General features: G+C 47.6%; 1 pseudogene; it reads right to left on the reverse strand.

Annotated features, from left to right (window-relative positions):
• Window positions 1-4,139: 4,139 nt before the first annotated feature.
• On the reverse strand, window positions 4,140-25,661 carry LOC142360471 (lysophosphatidic acid receptor 5-like; annotated as a pseudogene).
• Between the last annotated feature and the right edge of the window lie 1,327 nt (window positions 25,662-26,988).

A 26,988-nucleotide genomic window follows, 5' to 3' on the forward strand; every position in this document is an offset into this window, starting at 1 on the left:
TCACTGGGGGGATACAGCACGCAGTTGGGGGGCACACAGCCAGTACGTGCTGGGTGGAAGGAATGCAAGCAGTAATAAAAACTTTTCGGAGATGAAGGCTGGCTTGCTCTGGGACTTCTGAAACATCTTTTCAAGCTGACTTACAGAACCCAGAGCGTTGGTGGGTTTCTAGAAAGTAGAAGATACATTTAAGATCCCGTTTAATAGTCATAACAATATGTTTCTGTATCATCCAAATAAGGAACCGTTTCCAGAAGTGACTGGCATGTCTCTTCTGGAAATCAAAAGATGTGAAATGCTAATATATTTATGTGTTTTTGCAGATATCCTCTCTGATCCATACAGAATAAGCGTTCTGTGCTCCTTTGCCATCTCTCTGACCTTTCACTTGTTTAGTCTTACTTGACAAGATGACATTTGTTTAATGTTCACACCTGCAAATGACACAAAGGGCAGGGGAGCAATGAAAGGCATTTTTTAGCCCTGGCGTACTTAGCAAGAATACTAATTCAAGAATTATCGCAGTAGGATGTAGAGGGTCATTTATACAGGTTGGAAAGGCTCTGATGAGCTTGTGTTCCCATCTAACCTTCCTTTCTTTAATACCGTTGCTTCATGTAGTTTGTTCCTGTTGTTTTAAACACATACATTGAAGTGATTCCATTTTGTAGCAATCGGTATTGTGCCACAACCTCTTTTTAAATAGGTGACATGCACACCATCATACCCTAGGAATTTCAGATTTGTTTGTTTGTTTTGTATGGACTCATTAAATAGAAGTTATAAAGCAAGATAGCGTGAGTGACTCATTTCAGTGAGAGACAGTACAGGCCTGTTTGCTGCTTTATCACCATGTGATGGAATAAAAAGATCAGGCCAACAAAGGCAAAAATGTGGAAGGAGAAGACCTGGCTAATACCGATTCTCCCTCCCAGACATAAAAAATATTCCAAATCTTCTGCAGAATCCAAAGGGATCAAATTTGACTAGAATCCTCAAAAATGAAACAAATGCAAGGCAAGCTGAAAATTATTTAAAACCTAAAGGACAAAACCCAAAAGCCCACTGGACACAACATTGCCTCTGTACAACAATTAAGGAAAGCCTTCAGAACACCGAAGTCAGAACTTTTCTGCTGTGTGTCACATGACCAGCAGCCCCCTTTATTGTTAAACCTGTTGATGAGATCCATTAAGAGATCAGCTTTTCAGTTAGTTATAATTTTGTCAAAATGTTTGAGCTAAAGTTTCCTCTACTGGAGGTGGAATATTTATAAAATGTTCCAGGTAAAAATAGTTCTGCTATTTTCAGGAATGAAACTATAAGAAAAGATGATGTTTTCTGATGTTCTTTTTGAGAAGTTCTGTGTTGTGTTAACTTTGGCAGAGGAGCAGCCTGTTCCAAAGGAGTGGTGTCTGCCACCTGACATTTCTTTCATACTTGGCAAGCTTGCAGGCCTTTGAAAAATCTCTATTCACCCCAACTTGGAGTCGTCCGACGCCTCTGTGAGGACACGAACTGCAGAACCTGGAGCTGGACCGTGTGGCCTTTGAGGATAATCTGAGGAAGCCGAGTCTGCTTGGCTTGGGGAAGAAGAGGTTGAGGGGCACCTAGCTGCTGTCTGCTACTACCTAAAGGGAGGGTATACAGAAGATGGAGCCAGAGTCTGCTTGCAGTGGCCTGGACTTGCAAGAAGGGAGCTTCCTGCTGAGCATTAGGAAAAGCCTCTCCCCAGGACGAGTTTCAGCACTGTCATGGGTGCCTCGAGAGGCTGAGGAACCTCCATCCTTGGAAGTGCTCAGAAGACGCTTGGACAGGGCCCCGAGCAACCTGAACTAACTCAGAGTCCTGAGTGCATTCTCCTCCCTGCTCCTGGGGCTTTGGCTGGCTGAGCCTGGGGCCAGGTCAGAGGCTGTGTGGCTGAGGGCTGCCCCTTCCCTCTGGTGACTTTGGGGAGAGTTCCAGAAAGCTCTGTGGGAGCCTCAGCCAGGGCTGACCCTTTGCCCCAGGAGCTGTTTTTAAGCTGGTGCTCTTGCCTTTGGCTTCTGAGCAGGCTTGCCTCTGCCTGCCCATGCACTGTGTAGATCTAGACCTGTGGATATGCTTCTTGGCTTGACTCGAGATCTGCCTTGTCACGAGGGACTTGTCTGGCAATCAATGGGCTGTGGCTCACCCTGGTTACTGCCTCCAGACCTGATCCTGATGCTGGCTTGGCTTCTTAGTTTGACCTTGGACCTGCTTCATCACCACAGGCTTGTCTGATGATTGTAATTCTCAGCTGAACCCGGCTGTCCTCACTGTACCTGCGTTGCTCACCTTGCTCAGGTGCTGTGGGATGGGGCCCTTGCTGGAGAAGCCCTTCCTCTGCCTCCCTTGCTGCCATGCCTGGCTCTCAGCTGCCCTTCCTCTGGGGACTGTGTTGATGCTCAGGTGCATGGTGTGTTAGATCTGGAGAAGGCAGAAAGAGCCATAGGAAGAGGAACAAGGAAAGGGGTCTAGGACAGAGGAAGGTGGAGGAAGACGTGGAAATAGACAGCAGTGCAGCTGCTGTGATATCACTCCACTACCCCGTAAATCCCAGAACAAAAGAGTAACATCAGACCCTAGCAGAAGGTGTGTGCGCAGCTTTGCTCCCTCTCCAGCTGCACTGTGTCACAAACGATTCACGTTCACATGACAGACCTGGATTTTCAGAGCAGAAATACCTACTGCCCTGCAAGCCCCCCTCCACCTCTCTTACCTCATCTCTCAGGCACCGTTAAATGTCCTTCATCTGCAGCCATATTTCAAGGCTGGTCTGCTGATGGTGCACGGGCTGAGAAAGGGGACGGAGCTGGCCGACGTAGGGCATACGTCTCTTAAGGCAGCCTGTGACACAGGCATCTCTCTGTGAGGAGGCTCAGCGTCTAAATCTGCTTCTACTGTCACCTGTAGTAAAAGGGCAGGTCTTCAAGGGAGACTGGAAATACGGGTTTAAACGCTGTATCTCCTAAACTGTATTGTAAAACAAAGCCACGATGGATTCCATTTATTCCTTCAGCAGTCATGAGGTAGGGGCTTGAAATAAGATTCGTTGCTAATTTGGAAGTCTAAGAACCAGGACTTTGCTCTTCACAGCATTGCCTGACATTTTCCTTTATCATTCCTTTAACGTTGTCCAAAAAAATTCAAATATACCGTAACGTACCTGTGCCTGGGTGCTGCTGGAAGCCAGAGAGGCTGTTTCGCGATGCAAGAAGAAAGGCGAGCCTTGGTCACTAGCAGGGCTGAATCACTGGGGTTCCTGGCACTGCCTGTGTACAGCTGGATCTCTCGCTTCTCGGGAGATTTACAGGGCTTTCGCATAGAGTGCAGGCTGAAAAAGCATGTACAAACAGTGCAAGCAAATGTATTTCACTGCAGCCTCATTCTGCAGCATCATGCCTTTTCAACAGTGAAAGTGACTCAGACCTGAAATCAACCACCCTATGGCCGAGCGACAAGAAAGTGCAAAGCACCACTGTCAATGTGATCTGCAGAAACTATGACAATAACATTGGTACCCTCTCTGTTTCCTGGGGCCATTATGAATGCTGGGTGTATTTTTAAGTACGCTAGTGTTTCCCAGGCCATTTTGCTTTAGGTAAATGTATAGCCATTGTGCTGCGTGTATGTGTGTGTGTGTCTACACAGCTGCACAAGCACATTTGTCGTACCTCCCAAAGACTCTTTTGCTAAGGCCTGTGACTTACTATGCAATTAGGAACCTATTTTCTGCAAGAGTACTAAACACTCAGCTATTCTCCTCAACGCCAACAAGCGTTGTGAAATGCTTCAACTCTTTTGGAAAATTAAGGCACTTATTTATGTGCCCCAAGCTGGACCTGAGACCCAGATTGAAGCATCTAGTTAAAAAAACAATGAAGTTTCCCTCAGTCATTACTGCTACATTCACTCTGTCAGCAGTGAGTACCACATCTGTGCTCTGATCATCCCCAGAACGGCCTCACCTTACAGTGCAGCCAGGAGGTGCTCAGGCAGGATGGACTTGCAACAGGAATCTGTGCTGACCAGACCTAGGCACATTAGGTTGGTTTGAAGCCCTTGTTCCCCACTGTGTTTCCTGCACCAAAAGAGTCAGGTGGGACCATGTCCCGGAGACAACTCTGTTTATTTGAAACAACCTTTCACCCTTCAGCTTTGTATCATCACGTTCACTCACATACAGTCTGCTGCGCTCCCTCAAACAGCTTGCTATGTTACCCTGAGCTGTTTCCCACAGTGTTGCTGTAACTATTGAATGGGTGACTCTGCCACGGTATGACCTTCTTGTGGTTATATTTCTGAGTCCTCAATAGGGCTGTTCAAAAATACTGCCATAGGAAGTGATGGCAAAGATCCATTGGGACGGATGAAGTTTTCAGCTGGGAGTTGTTTTAGTTTTGAGAAGGCATGGTCTCGGGTTGACTTATTCTCCACAGCCTGATTCTTGAGCATCCCTGTATCTGAGTCCCAGGCTTGTCCCCGCCGCAGTTTCTTAAGGTGTTACGGAAACCCTCAGTACTGAAGTAGTAGATCAAGGGGTCCAGCGTGCAGTTCATGCTGGCCAACAGCATTGTCATAATTAAGACTTGGTGCACGGAGGCCTGTGTTTCTTGCTCAACCTTAATCACTGGGGCCTTTATCATCCCATAAACTGCCAGGGTAGTGTTGTAGGGCACAAAGCAGATGATGAAGATGACCAGATTGACCAAGAGGAAACAGAGTATTCTGCTGTCGCAGGGTCTTCGTCTGGCTGCTCTGGCAGAGCTCCTGAAAGATCCAGATTGAGCAGTATGTCACAGAGCTGACAGGCAGGAGAAACCCCAAGATTTCAGCCAGGGAAAGGCTAAGGGGAAGAGGTTTTTCTGCCACATGTTGTCACTAAAGCTTTCAAAGCACAGGTATGTAGTCTGGTTCTGTACCTCACAGTGGTTTTGCTTGTGGACTATGGCTGTGGGGATGGAGCCCGTGAAGATCACAACCCAGACCATCAGGCAAAGGAGCTTGGCCACCTTGGGGCGTCGCAGATGCCGCCAGCGAAGTGGGTGGACAATGGCAACATAGCGATCCAGGTTGATGCACGTGAGGAAGAGGCAGCTGCCATACATATTGATCTGGAAGACAGAGCCAGAGACCTGGCACAGGGTGTTACCAAAGGGCCAGTGGTGGTTGGAATAGTAGTAGAGTCGCAGTGACAGAGAGAGCGTGAAGGTGAGGTCACTCACGGCCAGATTGAAGATGTAGATCATCACCACAGACTTCAGGCGCAGCTAGCGGATGAATATCCATAGGGCCATCACATTCAGCAACAGACCTGTGATGAATATCAGGGTGTAGATAGGCAGGAGGGGGTGGTGGTTGAAGCTGTAATCCTTGCATGTCTGAGACGCATTGGAAGCTGACATGCCCAGCGGGGATCAGGGCAGAGTCTCGCTGAGATGGCTGAACCTGCTGGTGCGCTAAGGAGGCACAAAGAAGAGCGCTGAGAGAAGTCATTCCCCCCTAGCAAGCCACAGGCAGGTCAGTCCCCTCATCTGCAGCTAAGAGGTAGACAGGCACACCTCTCTCTTGGCTGGTGCTGCTTGGGATTGGTCATCTGACAGGGGTGGTAATGTAGTCACCAAGAGTCAGCTTCTGCCTCTAGTTCAACAATTCTTTCCAGTGGTTATGTGAATGTTGACAAGATCGAGGGTCATTGCCAGGTGTTGAATGTCAGTGCAATTCCTGGTCAGAGTGGAAGACCAAGACAGGAGACTTTAAGTTAGAGGGGGAAATCTCTTGAAATGTCAAAATACAAACATGATGGCTTCTGCTGCAAGAGCACACAAAGAAACCACAAGACTAAGAAAAATGGACGGCAGAAAAATGAGTAATTGCATGGCAGAAGAAGCCAGAGCACAGAGAAGGTAATAGTTGTACAGAATCATTTATCGCTCAACCCCAGAAAATGTGTGTTGCTTTGATTACTGCGAAGAGCACACATATACAAGAAAGGGACAGCACAAAAGCACCCAGGGGAAGTAGTCAAGGCAGTTCCAGAAAAAGAGAGAGAGAAAGAAAAAGAGGAGAGCAAGCATTTTGAGAGAAAAATGCTGACTGGAAGAAACTTAAAATAAAAACTGCGTAGTATTGGTCTATATCAGAGAAAGACGACTTCGAATATCCATTGCAGATAAAAAGAATTACACTACAGTTAAATTTGACTCCATCCTATCTCCTTTTCCTAGGTGAACCACCCCACACAAACCTGGGTCCCAGCTGGTTGGAGCTCCTTGCGTTGCTTGCATTCATACAGTTCCTTTGGATTGGATGTCTCAGATCATTTTCCTGATTACAACACTGTAAAGCACGAAGTAGCCCGTGTCCCACAAACATAGAGCAGCACAGCCAGGTAAGGGAGCACACAGTAAAGCAGGAAGGGCCATGGGATTCATGTGGACAAATGTACCCGTGACTCCCAAATGGTGTGAGACTAGTAACCACTCTAGATTCTAACGGTAGCACTGCCTTGCCAAACATTGATCAACCGGAGTGGGTCCAGTGCAAGGCCACCAGAAAGGTCTGAGGGCTGGAGCACTTGCCCCGTGATGAGATGCTGAGGGAACTGGGCTTGTTCAGCTGGAGAACAGAAGGCTCCAGGAGACATAATAGCAGCCTTCCCATACCTACAATGTGGTTACTGGAAGAGGACAAAGTTACAGTGGGGCATGGCAGGGGGCCAAGAGACGTAAATTGAAGCAATAGATATTCGGACTGGATATAGCAAAAAATGTTTTCACTGTGAGGACAGTCAGGCATTGCAACAGGTATCCCAGAGAAGTTGTGGAGCTTCCATGCCTGCAGGTTTTCAAGACCAGACTCTAGAAAGTCCAGGGTGACCTCATCTGATCTGATAGCTGACCCTGCTTTGAGCAGGAGGTTGGGCTAGAGACAGGCTGAATTATTCTATGAACCTAAAACTAGACATCCACTATCAAAGCTGTCATGGTGGAGCGAGGTTTGGTAGGCATGACAGAATTCCCTGTAGCTGTTTGCAGGCGTTAGATAGGGACTCCCTCACAGAGCCCATGTAGAGTGGGATTTACCTCAAAAGGAAAGTAGAATTTTCCATCTAGAGGAAATCCTTACATAAGGTTGATATTGCTGTAAGATGAAGCTACTCAGCAACTTGACTGGCATGACTAACTTGTCAGACCTTCTGGATGGAATTGTGGGGCAATGCACAGATCTAGAGGGAGAATCAATTAAAGACGGAAGAAGCGTGTGCTGACCGCATAGGTAGGAAAAGATTGATTCTGGCAACAATATGTTAAATGATGAAAGTGGAAGTCTAATACGAGAGAGCAGAGAGCTATCAATTTGCCCATCCTTTGGTGGTGTTGGGCAGGTCCACCACCAAGGCAGGCTTCTTAGAGGAAATTCTACTGGTTTGTCAACCTGTATCTGAGTGGCTTTCACCCTTCTTGGTGGATGAAAACTTTGTGTGAAGACTTGCATAAAGTATAAAATAATCCAGCAAGATGAGGCAAATGTGCAAGAATGTTCTTGGTTTCAAGTGAAATTATTAAATGCCTCAAAAAATCTCAAGGAGGAAGGATATGCCAGCTTTTGCTAAAGCCAAAACCTGCGATGACTGCAGACTGAACAGACTGGTGAGACCTTCGTCTTGACTGAGACAAAGTGAGAGACCATGACCTGCTCTACCACGTGTACCCAGACCAGTCAGGTGTCAGGTGAAGTTAACTTGTCTCCACAGACAAGCTACTCTTATCAAGATGTATTCAATAAACGGCTCTAGAGAATGTAATAGGTAAGCACAGTCCATCCTGTGTGAGATCAGTGGTCTATCTACAACTAGCATTCTATCTCAGGTTGTGGATGGTGACGGGATAATGTAAGAACCATGCAATCACGTAGTTATGCTCCCTCAAGTTCGTTTCCTGCTTCCAGCATATCATATCCCAGGGATTTCCTGAGCCAGAGGTGACCTACTTGTATTCAGTAGTCCTCAGGGAAGTTTCTTTCATGTTTTTTTCTAGTTGGTTTTTGAGTTGATGTAAAATTTGCCACCTGCAACATCCAGTGCCAGGAGTGCAAATTTGTTCCACAGCTTAATTGCATCTCAGGTGAAGAACCACTTCCTTGTACTAATTTTTTAATTACCACCTGCTAGATTCAGTTCCTAGTTTTAGTGCTGCAAGAGACAGTGGAAAAACCATCCCTACTCACCTTCACCTTATCACTAATGATTTTATAAATGTCTACCATATTTCCCCTAAGAACCTTCTTTTTTTTGAGACTAAAGGATTCTTGTCTTCATAGCTGTGCCTCACAAAGGAGCCATTCTGTACTTTTAAACGTCCTTGTTGCCCTTCTCAGCACCTTTCCACTTCTGCTGCAGCCTTTGTGAACCCCGTGGTGGGGTGCTTGAAACATACACAGCGCTGATGAAGTGGATGCACATCATCATGTGCATGATGAGAGCTGAGCAGGCATAGATCTCATTTGCAAGGGGTAATGGTCAAGGTTGTTTTTCCTCATCACTTGGCAAGATGAAATTTCAGCTGCTATTTTAAGGCCAGTCACTCACACTTCCTTTAATCTCTGCAGTTCTTTGCAGCCAACCCTCATCTTTTCTAACCTGAATAATTTTATGTCTCCAACAGATTTGTTATTTCATTATTCATCCCGCATGAATAAGTCAAACGGCGCAGGCCCCAGCACTGGTGTCGTATAACTCTGCTGAGAAAACCAGCCATCTACCCTCATTCTGTGTCCTATCTTTTAGGCACTTTTTATCCAGGTAGGAACCTTTCCTCTAAATTTCTTTAAGCATCATTGGTGAGAGTCCTTTTGAAAGCCTTTTGGAAATCCACACGGGTCACTGCTCATGTGCTTGTTGACTCCTTCAAAGAAGGACTGTGAGGCACAGCATCCATTTTTAAAAGCCATGATGGCTCTTCCCCAGTAATTAGATGTGACTGCATGCCAATTGATTTTTTTCCTTTATTATAGCTTCTACTAGTTTGTTCAGCACAGACATCAAGCTCCCTGGTCTGAAATCCCTCAAGAGCCTTTTCTGAAATTGCATCTGCTAGTAAGCCTTTGAAAGCAGTTTTAAGCAAATGTTTCTACACCACAGTTAGTCAGGTCTTTCACCCTTCAGTTGTTTTTGGACCTCTGGGGTAGGAGCTGTGTGGTTCCAGACACCGCTTAGTTCATCTTGCTGCTCCATAACCGTTCCTGTCACCCTTTTGATCAGAGATAGTATTTTGATGAATTTCCCTGAAAAGACAGTTTCTGCTGTGGAAATCTCCAAGGTTTTCCTGCCGTGAATACCAGTGCAAGAAAGCCAAGCCTTTCAGTTTTTAACCACCATCTCCTTTTCTTTTTTTCCTGAGTGGTCTTTCCTTGCATACTAGGCCTTCAGCCTTCGAGACACCAGACAGCAGAGTTCTAAACTGGCAGCAAAGATGACTAAGAGTGGAAAACAGATTGGAGTTTCTTGATGAGATTTGTTTTATTTTCTTTTATTCTATGTTATTTTATGGTATATTTTGTGGGTGGATGGAAACACAGAAGCAAGAATCCACTAGCGGTGGAGTTATTGAAGCTAAGCTGGTAGTCTCAAATTTTACAGAACAGACACTGTAATCAATATCTGAGAGGCCTGAAATGAGATGCGTACACACGTGGTCTTTGGAAGCTGTGGGAACGGAGCCTTCTCTGCAGAGCTCTGAAGGTACTGTTGTGACCGTCCCTCACTGAAGAGGAAAGCTACGAGTAGAGCAAGCTCGTAGCAGGGAGGCAGAAGAGCTGAAACTGGTTGGATTATCTGTGTTGGTTAATGTCTGAGAGCCACAGGCCATGTTGTTTGTGGCTGCCTCTACAAAACCTCAAGTACTGATTGCTCTACGTGAAAGCTGCTGAGAGGTCTCAAGTGATCAGCTGTGTAAAGAAGCGACAGTACCACAGCTAAATCATTCTCCTCCTCATGACGAGACGCTGTCTTGAAATCTTGAATGAACTTTCTGTTTGGTGACTGACCTTAAGTGGCCCAGGAGGTGAAGGAAGTATCTTTTTGCCTCTCAGTGAAGATCAATATGAGCCCCTGAAGGCCATCTGCCGAGACCACGGCCTTTTTCCCAGGGAAGACAAGAGCAATTCCAACAAAGGATGTTACCTAGGAGGATACTTCTTTCCATTTTCAGGTGGAAAATGAATTTGTTACTAGTATTCTTGCTGCCCTGGGAAGAGGAGACAGGGGAAATGACATAAACATGACACATGTGCACATGTGTACACGCACACACACACACATACAATGAGCAACAGCTGCAGGGGAGGAGGAGCTGCAGAAACTAGAAGGAAGGGAAAACACCAATGAGAGAGGAAGAGGCGCTGGTGTAGGTGTGCGATGGGGGCAAAGTCTACTGCTGTTGCTATGTGAGGGGAGAGCAGAGCGTGACTCTGGAGAATGGGCAGACAATACCCCAAAAAACAGCTGAAAAGAATGTGCTGCCCTCCCCTCACACACCGCCTGTCCTGTGACCACCCCACTGGGGTGAGAGCCATGTGCCTCCCCGAAGAGCTCAGGAGCTGCCCAGGGCCCTGGCTGGTGCAGGGTGCTGGGCTGGGATGAGCCAGAGGTTGAGGCAGGGGTGGGCACCTCTCACCAGAGACAGAAAACCAGCTGCTAGGCAGGGAGTCCCCATGGGACATGCAAAACCCACAGGGATTTTGAGTTTTTTCTTTTGTGGGGTGGGAAACAGTAGCTGTACTTGCATACGGGGCCGGAATGGGCAGGGGTGCTGTCCTGGGTTTGGCCAGGACAGGGTTAATTTTCACCGGAATCCAGGAAGGGACACAGCCGGGCAGGCTGACCCAACCGGGCCAAACAGAGCAGGATATTCCATACCATGTGCCGTCATGCTGGGTTCCGGTGGGGGGGAGCGGGGTGGGGGGAACTCTCTCGCAGCTCGGGAGCGTGGGCACCGGTCTGGTTTGGGAGAGCGGCTCTGTGGGTCGTGCAGTTTGTGTTGTGTTTTCTCCTTATCTGTATCATTGTTGTTACTGTTCCCTTTTTTGATGTTCTGTTAAACTGCCCTTATCCCGACCCACCGGTTTCTGCCTGTTTCTTTCCATTCTCCTCCGCACCCCGGCAGGGATGTCACTGAAAACCTGGGCATAAAACCTCGTAACACCAATGTGGTGTTAAAAGGCAGGCATTCTTTATTGCAGTGCTGGATGCACGGGGGATAATTCCACCGAATGTGCATACCTCATACTTTTTCCGTGCAGTTTATATAGATCAAAATATACATATTTATTAGGTTACATAACTTATCCCTTTCATATTAAAATCAGTTCCAAGAAGTCATTTTCATATAGTTCTTCCAGCTGCGCTTGCGCAGTGCCTCCTAGTGGTGGTCATCGGGGGTCCCAAGATGAAGGCTTGTCCTCTTCATCACAGTGTTTGTTGATTGACTTTTGTTTCTGCGCAAACTCAGTTCTCTTCTGGCTCCCATCCACACAGCAGGGTCGTCTTGACTGGGTCTAGGCGACTTCTAGCTCCTATCAAAAACTAACCCCTTTGTATGGAGATGCAAGACTCTCTGCTTCAGTTAATTTACACAATAGATAGGTACTATAATGCTATTTCTATTAAAAATCCCCTTCACTACTATTGTTTAACATTAATGGTTACCTAGAGACTAGAACCTCTGTTCCCAGACCTAATGTCCAGATGGGTAGGGCTGTACCAGGAACATAGCAGCACTGTTCATGTTTACGTTCAACTGATTTTATCACTCTGGTTACAGGGGCAGGGGTGGCCATGTGGCGCTTTTGTTGCTGGCTGCAGCCAAACCATAACATTAAATTTGGCCCCCAGCTTGGGGTGGGGATAACGGCAGGGCTGAGCAGCGTGTGTTAAAACGGCTTTCTTAGATTTTTATTAATTTTTTTTTTGTTATACGCGTTTACTGTGTTAGTTAAATAGTCGCCGGTAAAAATGTTGCTGACTTTGATCAAATGGCTGTGATATTTCAATCCGTACCTGGTGTACGCATTCCCTGTGGTGATGTTCATTACCTCAGGGAAAAGGATCAGGATTATGATTTTACTGTACTGTACGATGTCGACTTATGACATGATAACATCACTGTGCATGAAATTAGGCTTGTAGTTGCATGCGGCTCCGTGGTCATTTCCGTACCTCGGATCCTATGTCTTAGAATTTGTTAATAATCAAACCCAATCTGTGGGGAAAACCGGAGGGGATACCTCCTCCCACTTTTTCGCGCCCCCCCTCTCCTTCAGGCTGGTCCTAACGGCTTTTGAGAATTTCGAGTACCTGTGGGATGCTCAGGCCAGCAGGTTTCTATTGTTCTGCCTCCTGAATGGGTTTTGGGTTTTGTTTAGGGTTAAACAAGTAGTTAAGAACAACGTGCAGAGACCTGCCCCGGGGCTGGATAGCTGTGAGTGGCTGGGTGTGTGGGACAGCATGGGCAAGTACCTAGGGCAGTGGACACCCCCGATGCTTTTTAAACTCACACCTGAGCAAGTGCAGAATCCGGACAAACTAGTAAAGTATCTGAAAAAAGTGTGCTGCCACCCTGGGAACTTGAGAGAGACACAAATCACCGCAAAGTGCTGGGGTCTGGCCCACGCCTACCGAGCTTCCCTGTTCAACACTGTTCAGTGCCTTAAAGGGGAAAGGGGGGGGGAAACGAAGTGAAGCGTCAGGCACTGCACATGGCGCTGCCCCCCCAGCCAGCCCTGCAGGCCCTCCAGCCCAGCAGGCAGTCACAGCCCCCCCCCGACCGGCACCACCGCTGCCACTGCCACAGCTGCAGGGGCGGCCACGGTTTCCCCAGCGGGCACAACAGCTGCTCCAGCTCCAGCTCCGGCAGCAGACATTGCGGCTGAGCCCAATGACCAACCTGTAACCAGGGAGATAGAATCAGTTAACCTTAAACATGAACAATGCTGCTATGTCCCTTGTACAGCCCTACCCATGTGGACATTAGGTCTGGGAACAGAGGGTCTAGTCCCTAGGTAATCATTAATGTTAAACAATAGTGGTGGAGGGGGATTTTTAATAGACATAGCATTACCTAATAGTTGCAGGTGTATTTGTGGTACCTATCTATTGTGTAAATTAACTGAAGCAGAGAGTCTTACATCTCCCACCAAAGAAGTTAGTTTTAATTAAAACTAGGAATCACCTAGAACCGGTCAAGATGACCTTGCCGCAGGGACAAGAGCCAGAAGAGGACTGAGCTTGCGCGGAAACAGGGGTCAATCTGTGGACACCATGATGAAGAGGATGAGCCTTCATCTTGCGACCCCCGACGACCACCACTAGGAGGCCCTGCGCAAGCGCGGCTGGGAGGAGCGTATGGAAATGGACTAAATTTTACTATGAAAGGAATAGGTGATGTAACCTGATGAATATGTGTATTTTTGATCTATATAAACTACACGGAAAAAGTATGAGGTATGCACGTTTGGTGGAATTATCCCCCGTGCATCCAGCACTGCAATAAAGAATGCCTGCCTTTTAACACTACATTGGTGTTACGAGGTTTTATTCCCGGGTTTTCGGCGACAGTTTCTGGCGACCCAGATGGGACCCTGCTTGTGAATATCGACGGATCCGTGGGATCACGGGACCTCCAGCCGGCATCGAGGGATTCTCGAGGAGAACCTCTGATCCCCGGACCGAAGGATTCCAAGTAAGTCCCCTGGAATTTAATTAAAGCATTCTTTTAATAAGTAACGTGGGTTAAAGCCTGTTCGTAAGTCGCGGTGAAAGCCATACAGAGTTGGGCTGAAAAAGGTACCTTTGTGGAAAGTCTCTGCTCGGTGAAAGCCGGTGGAGCGGGGCCCAAGGGGGAGGTCTTCAACAGGGGGTTGAAGTCTCCAAGATCTCAGCAGGCGACTGGGATCTGAGAGGGAGATCTCACAGAGAGTGGGATCCCTCTGGCTAGTGTGTGTGATATAGTGCACAATCACTACCACTGGTTGTTTGAAGGATGGGCACCTTTCCGAGTAAAAGACCCATCCCATGGGGCACACCTTTGGGATGTATTTTGAAACACTGGAAAGAGCTGGAGGGGGTACCCTTTAACTTGGAAACAATTGATTGAGTATTGTAATCATTGGTGGCCGTTGTATACTCTGGATGATGGGGAGAAGTGGCCTAAGGACGGGACACTGCGTTATAATACGATTTTGCAATTAATGTTGTTCTGTAAAAGGGAAGGCAAGTGGGAAGGGATGACATACATGGATTTGTTCTTTACGCTGAGAAATCACCCGGAATGGCAAAGACAATGCGGGATACATCCGCATGGTCCTATGGTAATGGCTTTGAAAAAGGGAAAATGTGAAAAAGGTTTAAAAAAATGCTGCGCCGGTTGTGGCGTTGGGAAAAAGTGTTTGAAATTTGAGTCTGAGGAGGATGATGTTGAGCTAATGATGGCACCGCGTCGGAGATGGGGGGATAAACAGGAGGAGGAATCCGAGATCGGTAGCCCTTCCACCTCCCCTCTGGGGAAGGGGGCGGGAGGATTTAGTCCGGTTTCAGGAAGAACGCGAGAAAGGACAGGAGGGGTAGCGGAGCCAGCTCCCCTCCTCTCCGAGAGGCAGTAGGAAATACTGGTCCAGTGACAGTAAAAGTTCCGTTTTCAATAACTGATTTAGGGTCGTGGAAGGAGGTAGCAGGTACTTATCGGGAAGACCCTGAGAGAGTACCAAAAGTCTCTGAGACAATAATTAGAACCCAGGACCCTGATTGGAATGATTTGCAGGTGATTTTAGACACTTTGCTTGATGACACAGAGAGAAGGATGGTACGGAATACTGCTAGGAAACAAGTAGAGGGAGCCCAGGCCTATGGAGATTTGCAGGGAGCAGTAGATCAGAACTTCCCCTCCTCAGATCCTGACTGGGACCCGAATCAGCCGGGACCCAGGGGAATGTTGACCAGATAACAGAGGTGGATTTTGTTTGGTGTTAAACATGCAATGCCGAAAGCGATAAATTGGTCAAAAATTTATGAGGTAAGACGGGAATTAAATAAATCCCCTTCAGCCTTCATGGAGAGACTGAAGGAAACTGCCCAAAAATATACTAATCTGGACCCAGAACAACCAGAGGAAGCAACGCAATTGGCCTCCATATTTATGGGTCAATCAGCCCCTGACATTAGAAAAAAAGCTTTAAAAATTAGAAGGACCTGAGTCTAGAGATTTGAGTAAAATGCTCGAAGTAGCTTGGACTGTGTATAATAATAGGGAAAAAGAAAAAGAAGCAAAACAGGCCCAGAGGGATGGAAAGTTGTTGGCGGCTTTGACTGGGAATAATGGGAGAGGTAGGGGAAGAGGGTGAGAAGTAAATGTTGGAGAAAGGGGAAAGATAAATCTTCAATTAGCACCGGACCAATGTGCTATTTGTAAGGAACATGGGCACTGGAAAAGGGAATGTCCTAAGGCCGGGGAATTAGATCCGACTCTTCGCGTGATCAAATTGATGACTTTAGATGAGGAATCATGAAGAGGACTGGGGGAGTCAACCCTAGCTGAACCCCTGGTTACATTAAAGTAGGGAATGAGGAAACAGAATTTTTAGTAGACACAGGGGCCACTTATTCAGTATTAAACACATGCAAAGGAAAATGCAGTCATCATTCGGTAGATGTCGTTGGTGCAACAGGACAAAGAGAAAATCGGCCTTTTTTGGAACCATTGAAATTTAAATTTGGAAAACAGTGTGTAACACAGCAGTTTTTATATATGCCTGAATGCCCTTTGCCTTTATTAGGGCGAGACTTGCTAAGAAAATTGGAGGCACAAATAACTTTTAAAAATGGGAAAACTGAACTATTGATACCTGAATCAAAAGCCATAGAGGCGAGAGTATTTATGTTACAGGATTCTTTTAAAGAAGAACGAATTCCAGAAGAAGTGGAAAATGCAGTAACCCCCTTGGTTTGGGCAAATGAAGTTCCAGGACGATCTAAATTGGCAGAACTGGTAATCGTGACCTTAAAACCTGGATCCAAACCGGTAAGACAAAAACAATATCCTATTAAGTGGGAGGCTTGAAAAGGATTGGAGAGGTTAATCACGAAATTTTTGGAATATGGACTTTTGGTAGAAAGCGAGTCAGAATATAACACACCTATATTACTGGTAAGCAAATCTGGAGGAAAAGAATATCGGCTAGTCCAGGATTTAAGAGCTATAAACCAGATAGTTCAAGATATACACCCAGTAGTAGCCAATCCCTATACTTTACTGACATCTCTGAAAGAGGAACATAAATGGTTTACTGTACTAGATTTAAAGAATACCTTCTTTTGCATACCTCTGGATATACAAAGTCAAAGCATATTTGCTTTTGAATGGGAGAGCCCTGCAACAGGATGAAAAATGCAACTGACATGGACTGTACTTCCACAAGGATTCAAAAATAGCCCCACAATATTTGGAAATCAGTTGGCAAAAGAATTAGAAATACGGAAGAGACAAAACCAGGAAAAGGGAACATTGTTACAATATGCGGATGATATTCTGATAGCAGTAGAAAACAAAGAAGAATGTTTTGAAATGACTATCAAGGATTACTGAGATTTATTGAATTTTCTGAGCCAAGGAGGATATAGAGTCTCCAGAAATAAGGCCCAGATAGGAAGATAAGCGGTGATTTATCTGGGATTTGAAATATCTCAAGGGCAAAGGCAATAAAGTAATGAAAGAAAGAAAGCCATTTGCCAAATCCCAGAACCCAACAGTCTGAAGGAGCTGAGAACCTTTTTGGGAATGATTGGATGGTGTCGGCTTTGGATTCCAAACTATGGACTATATGTGAAGCCACTCTACGAAGCTCTAAGAGAATCCAAAGACTTGTTTCTGACATGGACACCTGAATGCCAAAAATCATTTAAGGAACTTAAAAAGACATTGATGATGGCCCCTGCTTTGGGTTTACCTGATTTAACCAAACCTTTTGAACTGTTTGTCCATGAGAGGCAACATCTGGCCCTTGGAGTGCTGGCACAATGTCTGGGATCCTGGAAGCGGCCTGTAGGGTACTCCTCTAAACAGCTTGACAACGTGAGTAAAGGATGGCCGGGATGTTTGCGCGCTGTGGCAGCAATGGTATTGCTGATTCAGGAAACTCAAAAATTGATTATGGGCCAAAAGATGGTGGTGTATGTACCACAGAAGGTGGTAACTGTTTTAGAACAAAAGGGGAGTCATTGGCTATCCCCCAGAAGACTGTTAAAATATCAAGTTGTCTTGCTGGAGCAGGACAGTGTGGAATTGAAAACCACAACCATTGTAAATCCAGCGATGTTTCTGTCGACGGAAAATCCGACAGAAAATCTAGAATATGACTGCCTGCTAACTGTTGAAGAAGTCTATTCCAGCAGACCGGACCTGAGGGATGAGCCTCTGGAAAATCCTGATTTAGAATTGTTCACTGATGGAAGCAGCTTTGTGAAAGAGGGAAGACGAAAGGCCAGATATGCTGTTGTCATCACCACCGAGGTACTGGAGTCAGGAATGCTATCTACAAATACCTCGGCACAGAAAGCAGAACTAATTGTGTTGAAGCAAGCCTTGTGAATGGCAGAAGGAAAGAAGGTAAATATATAGACTGATTCCAAATATGCATTTGGTGTGATTCATGCTCATGGAGCCATCTGGAAAGAAAAAGGACTGCTCTCAGCCCAAGGATCATCGATAAAACATAAAGAAGAAATCCTCCAGCTCCTAGAAGAGGTGCAGAAGCCAAAGGAAGTGGCGGTGATGCATTGCAAGGCTCATCAATTTGGTCAGACAGCTGTAAACATAGGTAATTGATTGGCAGACAAAACAGCAAAGGAGGCTGCAGAACATTGAAAGCATCAGAAAATACAGAAGGGTGGTGGGTAATGCCAGAAAAGCAGGTAATAGTAACCCCACAAGTTATGTTGGAACTTGCGAAAGAAAAGCATGCGCAGACACATTGGGGAGTAGATGCTATGGTCTCGAGTTTAAAATCATCCGTAGTGTGTGTAAGAATGACAGGAATAATTAAATCAATAGTGGCCAAGTGCCCAATTTGTCTCAAAAATAATCCCTTGAATCGGAAAAAGGCACCCTTAGGAGTTACAAAACAGTGTAACTCCCCAGGAGACTATTGGCAAGTTGATTTTTCTGAACTGCCTAGACAGAATGGGCTCAGGTATCTATTAGTATTAGTTGACACATTTTCTGGATGGCTGGAAGCTTTTCCTTGTCGCATCAACAAAGCAAGAGAAGTGGTTAAAATATTGTTAAAAGAAATAATACCAAGGTTTAGAGTACCAATAGGCATGTCTTCCGATAGGGCACCACATTTTGTAGCAGAAATAGTTCAACAAGTAAGTAAAATTTTAGGAATAAATTGAGATTTACATACACCCTGGAGGCCGCAATCAAGTGGGAAAATTGAAAGAATGAACCAAACATTAAAAAGACAAATAAGTAAGATTTGTCAAGAAGTATCTTTAAAATGGCCACAAGCTTTACCATTAACACTCCTGAGAATCAGAATTCAACCAAGATCTAAAGATGGTGTAAGTCCATGAGAAATCTTGTATGGCAAACCTTATCAGACTCCTTTAATCCCAGGGGATATGAAAATAGCAGGGGAAACAGATTTAAAAAATTTATTTGATTTCTTTAGGAAAAACCTTCAAAGCACTCCGAAAATACGTTGTGCTGACCAGATCGCTTGCTTTGCATACACGTGTACATCAGTAACAACCAGGTGATTTTGTGTACATAAGAACTTGGAACTCTAAACCACTGAGTGGTGGAGGGGGATTTTTAATAGAAATAGCATTACCTAATAGTTGCAGGTGTATTTGTGGTACCTATCTATTGTGTAAATTAACTGAAGCAGAGAGTCTTACATCTCCCACCAAAGAAGTTAGTTTTAATTAAAACTAGGAATCACCTAGAACCGGTCAAGATGACCTTGCCGCAGGGACAAGAGCCAGAAGAGGACTGAGCTTGCACGGAAACAGGGGTCAATCTGTGGACACCGTGATGAAGAGGATGAGCCTTCATCTTGCGACCCCCAACGACCACCACTAGGAGGCCCTGCACAAGCGCGGCTGGGAGGAGTGTATGGAAATGGACTAAATTATACTATGAAAGGAATAGGTGATGCAACCTGATGAATATGTATATTTTTGATCTACATAAACTACACGGAAAAGGTATGAGGTATGCACGTTTGGTGGAATTATTCCCCGTGCATCCAGCACTGCAATAAAGAATGCTGCCTTTTAACACTACATTGGTGTTATGAGGTTTTATTCCCGGATTTTCGGTGACAAACCTGTGCCGGTTGCAGTTGCCCCTGTAAAACTAAAGAAAGACGCAAAGAGAGCAGATCGCTCCGGGAGGGATGACAATGAGCCAGGGTCATCGCGGGAGATAGAGACAGAGATCATCACCCAGTCCCTGTCCCTGAGCGAGCTGTGAGACATGCGGAAAGATTTCAGCCGCCACCCAGGCGAGCACATTGTCAACTGGCTGCTGCGGTGCTGGGATAACAGGGCCAGCAGCTTGGAGTTAGAGGGCAAGGAAGCCAAGCAGCTGGGATCCCTGGCCAGGGATGGGGGCATTGACAACTCCATTGGGAAGAAGGAACAAGTCCTCAGCCTCTGGAGGAGACTTCTCTCAGGCGTGAGGGAGAGGTACCCCTTCAGTGACGATTTTGTATGCTATCCTGGCAAGTGGACCAATATGGAAGGGGGTATTCAGTACTTGAGGGAATTAGCTGTGCAGGAGCTGGTTTGTAATGAACCAGATGATGACCAGTTACCCACCGACCCAGATGAAGTCCAGTGCACAGCATCTATGTGGAGGAAGTTTGTGCGGAGCGCACCCTCCTCATATGCCAACTCACTGGCAGTAGTAAACTGGAAGGGTAAGGAGGCACCAACAGTGGATGAGGTGGCTGTCAGACTCCGGCAATAGGAGGAAAGTCTCTCTTCCTGCCTTGTCTCAGCTGTGGAGAAACTGGCCCGGGAGGTGCGCAAATCAAAGAGAATATATCCTACTCCCCACCTGTACGGGCCAGCGTCTCAGCTCTTTGGGGCAGGCATTCCTCTGCTCAGGAGAAAGAATACAGAGGCTACACTCCACGGGGCACCCTGTGGTTTTACCTGTGTGACCACGGAGAGGACATGAGGAAGTGTGACGGAAAACCCACCTCAAGTCTAGAGGGACGAGTACGTGAGTTGCGAGGTAAAACAATCACAAAAGGGGATTCTGTTAGGAAAAATGCTGCTCCAGTTTCCAGCAACCAGCTCTCCAGACCGGGCAGGCAGTTTGATCTTGATTCTGATCCTCTGGAGGGGAACTCCAAGTCATTTTTACAGCAGGTGAGCAGCAAATTCTCTGACGAGGATTAGAGGGGTCCTGCCTCCAGCCAGGTGGAGGAAAGGGACAACTGCGTTTACTGGACGGTGTGGATTCGGTGGCCTGGCACGTCAGATCCACAAGAGTATAAAGCTCTAGTGGACACTGGTGCACAGTGTACCTTAATGCCATCAGATTTCAAAGGGTCAGAGTCCATTTGTATTTCTGGAGTGACAGGGGGGTCCCAAGAGCTGAGTGTACTGGAGGCTGAAGTGAGCCTCACTGGGCAGGACTGGCAGAAGCACCCCATTGTGACTGGCCCCGAGGCTCCGTGCATCCTTGGTATAGAATATCTTAGGAGAGGGTATTTCAAGGACCCAAGGGGGTATCGGTGGGCTTTTGGCATAGCTGCTGTGGAGACGGAAGAAATTAAACAGCTGTCCACTTTGCCTGGTCTCTCGGAGGATCCTTCCGTTGTGGGGTTGCTGAGGGTTGAAGAACAACAGATGCCAATCGCGACCACAACGGTGCACCGGCGACAGTATTGTACCAACCGAGACTCCCTTCTCCCCATTCATCAGCTGATCCGCCAGCTGGGGAGTCAAGGAGTGATCACGAAAACTCGCTCACCCTTTAATAGTCCCATATGGCCAGTGAGAAAAATCTACTGGAGAGTGGAGACTGACAATAGACTACCATGGCCTGAATGAAGTCACACCACCGCTGAGTGCTGCCGTGCCAGACATGCTAGAACTTCAATATCAGCTGGAGTCAAAGGTAGCCAAGTGGTGTGCAACAACTGACATTGCTAATGCATTCTTCTCCATCCGTTTGGCAGCAGAGTGCAGGCCACAGTTTGCTTTCACCTGGAGGGGCATCCAGTACACCTGGAATCGACTGCCCCAGGGGTGGAAACACAGTCCCACCATTTGCCATGGACTAATCCAAACTGCACTGGAAAAGGGTGAAGCTCCAGAACATCTGCAGTACATCGATGACATCATTGTATGGGGCGACACAGCGGAGGAAGTTTTTGAGAAAGGGGAGAAAATAGTTCAGATCCTTCTGAAAGCCGGTTTCACCATTAAGCAGAGTAAAGTCAAGGGACCTGCGCAAGAGATCCAGTTTTTGGGAATAAAATGGCAGGATGGGCACCGTCAAATCCCAATGGATGTCATCAACAAAATAGCAGCTATGTCTCCGCCAACCAGCAAAAAGGAAGCACAGGCCTTCCTGGGTGTTGTGAGTTTTTGGAGGATGCACATCCCAAATTACAGCCAGATTGTAAGTCCGCTGTACCACGTGACCCGGAAGAAGAATGATTTTGAATGGAGCCCTAAGCAACGACAGGCATTTGAACAAATTAAATGGGAGATAGTTCATGCTGTAGCCCTTGGTCCAGTTTGGTCAGGGCAAGATGTTAAAAACGTGCTCTACACCGCAGCCAGGGAGAATGGCCCAACCTGGAGTCTGTGGCAGAAAGCACCAGGGGAGACTCGAGGTCGACCCCTGGGGTTTTGGAGCCGGGGATACAAAGGATCCGAGGCCCGCTATACTCCCACTGAAAAAGAGATTCTGGCAGCATATGAAGGCATTCGAGCTGCTTCAGAAGTGGCTGGCACTGAAGCACAGCTCCTCCTAGCTCCACGATTGCCGGTCCTGGGCTGGATGTTCAAAGAGAGGGTCCCCTCTACGCATCATGCCACCGATGCTACGTGGAGTAAGTGGGTCGCGCTGATCACACAGCGGGCCCGAATGGGAAACCCCAGTCGCCCAGGAATTCTGGAGCTAATCATGGACTGGCCAGAAGGCAAAGATTTTGGAGCATCGCCAGCTGAAGAGGCCCCACTGTATAACCAGCTGCCAGAAAATAAGAAACAGTATGCCCTGTTCACGGATGGGTCCTGTTGCATTGTGGGAAAGCGGTGGAGGTGGAAGGCTGCTGTATGGAGCCCTACACGACAAGTCACAGAAACTGCTGAGGGAGAAGGTGAGTCTAGCCAGTTTGCAGAGGTGAAAGCCATCCAGCTGGCTTTAGACATTGCCAGTCGAGAGAAGTGGCCAGTGCTCTATCTCTACACCGACTCTTGGATGGTGGCCAATGCCTTGTGGGGGTGGCTGCAGCAATGGAAGAAGAACAACTGGCCGCGCAGAGGCAAACCTATCTGGCCTGCCCCATTGTGGCAAGATATTGCTGCCCGTCTGGAGCAGTTGGTTGTAAAAGTCCGTCACGTGGATGCCCAATTCCCTAATAGTCAGGTTACTGAAGAACATGAAAACAACCACCAGGTGGATCAGTCTGCCAAGATTGAAGTGGCTCAGGTGGATCTGGACTGGCAACATAAGGGTGAACTCTTTATAGCTCGGTGGGCCCATGACACCTCGGGCCACCAAGGAAGAGACGCGACATACCGATGGGCTCGTGACCGAGGGGTGGACTTGACCATGGACACCATCGCACAGGTTATCCATGAATGTGACACATGCGCTGCAATCAAGCAAGCCAAGCAGGTAAAGCCTCAGTGGTATGGAGGACGATGGCTAAAATATAAATATGGGGAGGCTTGGCAGATTGACTACGTCACACTGCCACAAACCCGCCAAGGCAAGCGCTATGTGCTCACAATGGTGGAGGCCACCACTGGATGGCTGGAAACCTACCCTGTGCCCCATGACACCACCCGGAATACCATCCTGGGCCTGGAATAACAAGTCCTGTGGCGACATGGCACTCCCAAAAGAATCAAGTCGGACAACGGGACTCACTTTTGTAACAGCCTCATAGACACCTGGGCCAAAGAACATGGTATCGAGTGGGTGTATCACAGCCCCTACCATGCACCAGCCTCTGGAAAGATCGAGCGGTACAATGGGCTGCTAAAAACCACTTTGAGGGCAATGGGGGGTGGGACTTTCAAAAATTGGGATACTCATTTAGCAAAGGCCACCTGGTTGGTTAACACCAGAGGGTCCACCAACCGGGCTGGTCCTGCCCAGTCAGAAACCTCAGCGCCCCGTAGAAGGGGATAAAGTCCCTGTAGTCCACATGTGGAACATGTTAGGGAAGATGGTTTGGGTTAGTCCTGCCTCGGGCAAAGGCAAGCCCGTCCGCGGGATTTCTTTTGCTCAAGGACCTGGGTGTACCTGGTGGGTAATGCGGAAGGATGGGGAAGTCTGATGTGTACCTCATGGGGATTTGATTTTGAGTGAGAATAGTCCATAAATAAATTCTATAAAGTTAATTGTTAAAATAACCCTGTCACTGTCTGTTATCACTGTTATAATTGTTATATTTTGTACCAGTAGTATCATAGTAAGAATCGTCCAGATTAAAGAAGGATGGACTTTTTCGATGAAGACCTAGCAGAGCACAGCGATGATGGAACTGGAGCTGGTTTTCAACAACTGGCATCCAGCAACTTCATCAAGATCAACGTCTCCTGCAGACTGTAAGCACGGGCTGCACCAGGTACATCAGTTGTGAGGTCTGGATGCAGCAAGTGACCGCCCATCACCACACATCACCTCTCCTGCCACGGAAGACCATTACGACAGATGGAGCCTGAAGTCATGGATTAAATGAACTCAACGGACACTTTAGAATGATGATCCATAGACTAAGGGAATGATATCTGGAGACAGGAGAAGTGGTGGTGATCAACTGGACAATGCGGGACCTGGGCATGATGTAGATGGTATGGAATAAGGGGTGGATAATGTCCTGGGTTTGGCCAGGACAGGGTTAATTTTCACCGGAATCCAGGAAGGGGCACAGCCGGGCAGGCTGACCCAAACTGGCCAAACAGAGCCCGGTATTCCACACCATGTGCCGTCATGCTGGGTTCTGGTGGGGAGGAGCGGGTCGGGGGGAACTCTCTCGCAGCTCGGGAGCGCAGGCGCTGGTCCAGTTAGGGAGAGCGGCTCTGTGAGTCGTGCGGTTTGTGTTGTGTTTTCTCCTTATCTGTATCATTGTTGTTACTGTTCCCTTTGTTTGCTGTTCTGTTAAACTGCCCTTATCCTGACCCACCGGTTTCTGCCTGTTTCTTTCCCTTCTCCTCTGCACCCCGGCAGGGGGAGGGGCGGCCTTGTGGCGCTTTTGTTGCTGGGTGCAGCCAAACCATAACAGGTGCCCTGAGATGAGAAGTACACCTGGCATCTCACTGCCTAGTCCTGGCTGTCTTCTCTCCCAACACTATCTCACCAATAGCCACTGTCTCCTAGCACTGCAAAAATGGTGAAAGAGCACAGCGTGGGGGGACACAGGGTTATGCATGGGCTGAGAAATGAGGTGGAAGAAGACATCTAGAAAAGTCTCGCCGAGCATGCCACAGTTTCAATGTTTCTGACACTGACTCGTCATTTAAACCCTGGAGTGGTTTGGAGCTGCCCTGGGGATGCAGAGAACACGGCATTGGGGTGCAGAGTGGTGCAGCGGCAAACACAGACTGCACAAGCTCACTTAGTAAATCTGAAACCAACAGGAAATAACACAGAGCACGCCAAGCCTCAAGAAAACCACCCAACTTTGCTTTAGAAGTTGAAGGTATATTTGTTCATAAATGTGGATGCTTTTTACCTGCTGTAGTTGATATTTAAGCCCCACTTTTCATCTTTTTTGTAACCAAGAAATTAGATTATTCTGATGATTAGAACCGTGAAGACATTCAAGACTTCAAGACTTAGGATGGCTTGTTTATAATGAGAGATACATGACATCAAAGCTGAGACCTCCATCTTTAACTCACGAGTTCTGATTGCACTGCTACTGCCTGCTCCCTAGGTGTGTCCGTCCCCTTCATCTCCTGAGGGCCCCGTGGAAGAGGTTGTGGACACCTTGGCAAGTAAGCTCTGCAGGCTTCCTGTGCTTTTAGTATCACAGGATCCCAAAGAAAGCTTTTGTTTGGATAAATCCCGAAGTTTGCCTTGCAGCTCTTGGTTCGCTAGGGAACTGAAGAGGCGTAGAGTGTCCCCCAGTGCCCCGCGGTCAGGTCCAGCAGCACATGTGCAGCAGCTCGCGGGGACAGGTTGCCCAGCATGCCCAGACCATCCAGCTCTCTAGATGTTTCCGTCTCGCTTACCTCTCTGCTGGTGAAGAGCCAAGGGTGCAAGCAGGCTTGCTGGCTAGCGATTGCCGTCACTGCAGAGGTCTTGGGCCAGGCACCAAAGCTGCAAACAGCTTGAATCAAAACAGAGCCAGGCAGGCTCTTGGCTGCTTGCTCATCCAAATCACAGCCGTCCTCACCGAGCAAAGGCTGATTCTATGTCTGTCTGCTGCAGTTCGTCACATCTCCTTTTTCACTTCCTGATGCACTTCTGACTCACCACAAAGCATGAACTTTGCTATCCCAAGCTGATAAGCTAAGACATCCTATCAAAGCAAATGCAATTCTGAAAGAAGCAACACACAGGTGTTCTTGCAACTGAGGAGACCTGCCCTGGGTCATAGTGCCAAGTACTTGCTCGTCTTTGCTGCCATGCTAACTCAGCCACCCCCAGGACTGACAGGGGAAAATCAAAACATCCACTTCCCAAAATATTGTTAAACAGGAGGAAGAAGTGAAATATGTGACGTGAGAGCAAAGTTGATTTAATCCCACGCCAGCACAGCGACTGAGAGTCCTGTCAGTCTCAGGGACTTGGGCACTTTGGGGCCAAAGCCCTGCCCGGGAGCCCAGCTGCGTGCTGCTGGCATGTGGCAGGGACCCAGAAAGAGCTGAGCTCTGGAAAGACGTCAGTGCCCATGGCAGGCAAAGGCGTGTTTGCCACAAACAGTCAGTCCCTGTCGTTCAAGGCTGCAGGAGGCACGGCGCTAATAAGAAAGTGCAAGGGCTGATTTAGCAGGACATCTGCAACCTGGCACGGCCAAGCGTAGCTGGGAAGGGATCTGCCCTTCTGCAGAGCCCGTGTGGCACTCTGTTGCTTCAAGTCCTATATCTGCTTTGCCAGTCCCAGCACACCTGGAAGAAGACGCAGGTCGTGGGGACACTCCTAATCGTACTGTGGTCCTTCCCCAGGAGCAGCCGCCCTGAGAAGAAGGTGCCATGCCTGTGGGCTCCCTCGTTCCCTGCCCGGCTCCTCCGCCCGCTGGCTGTTACTGCTGGTGTTTGACTTTCTCACTCCTTTCCTCCCTTTTTCTGTAGTCACTGTCTCCTCATTCAGGGAGTGACATGCCGAGGGATATATGTTTCTGCTGGTCATAAATCCTTGGGGGGTACAATAGCACCCGAACCACTGATCTCACCCTGCTCTTTTTTAGTGCCTCTCAGTTTTTTAACCAGATCCCCTTTCTCACTTCCTAGTTGCTGGGATCTTTGTTCTCGCAGCTTTTTGTGTCTCTTCAGTTCCTGTCAAGGCTCTCGTACCGATAAAGGCTTGCAGATATACCTGGGGGGGGGGGTTTCCTTCTCCCTTTGCACCCTCTCTGACATCTTCTGTAGGAACTTTCCCCTCCCCTGCAGCCCTTGCCCCCCACACAGATGTGCACACACCTGGCTGCGCCTGGCAGTCATGCCTTCGACGTGTGTGTCATAAGAGGGGGACACGGTGGCACTTAGCC

Source organism: Opisthocomus hoazin, chromosome 1 (assembly GCF_030867145.1).
Source record: "Opisthocomus hoazin isolate bOpiHoa1 chromosome 1, bOpiHoa1.hap1, whole genome shotgun sequence".
Lineage (NCBI taxonomy): Eukaryota > Metazoa > Chordata > Aves > Opisthocomiformes > Opisthocomidae > Opisthocomus > Opisthocomus hoazin.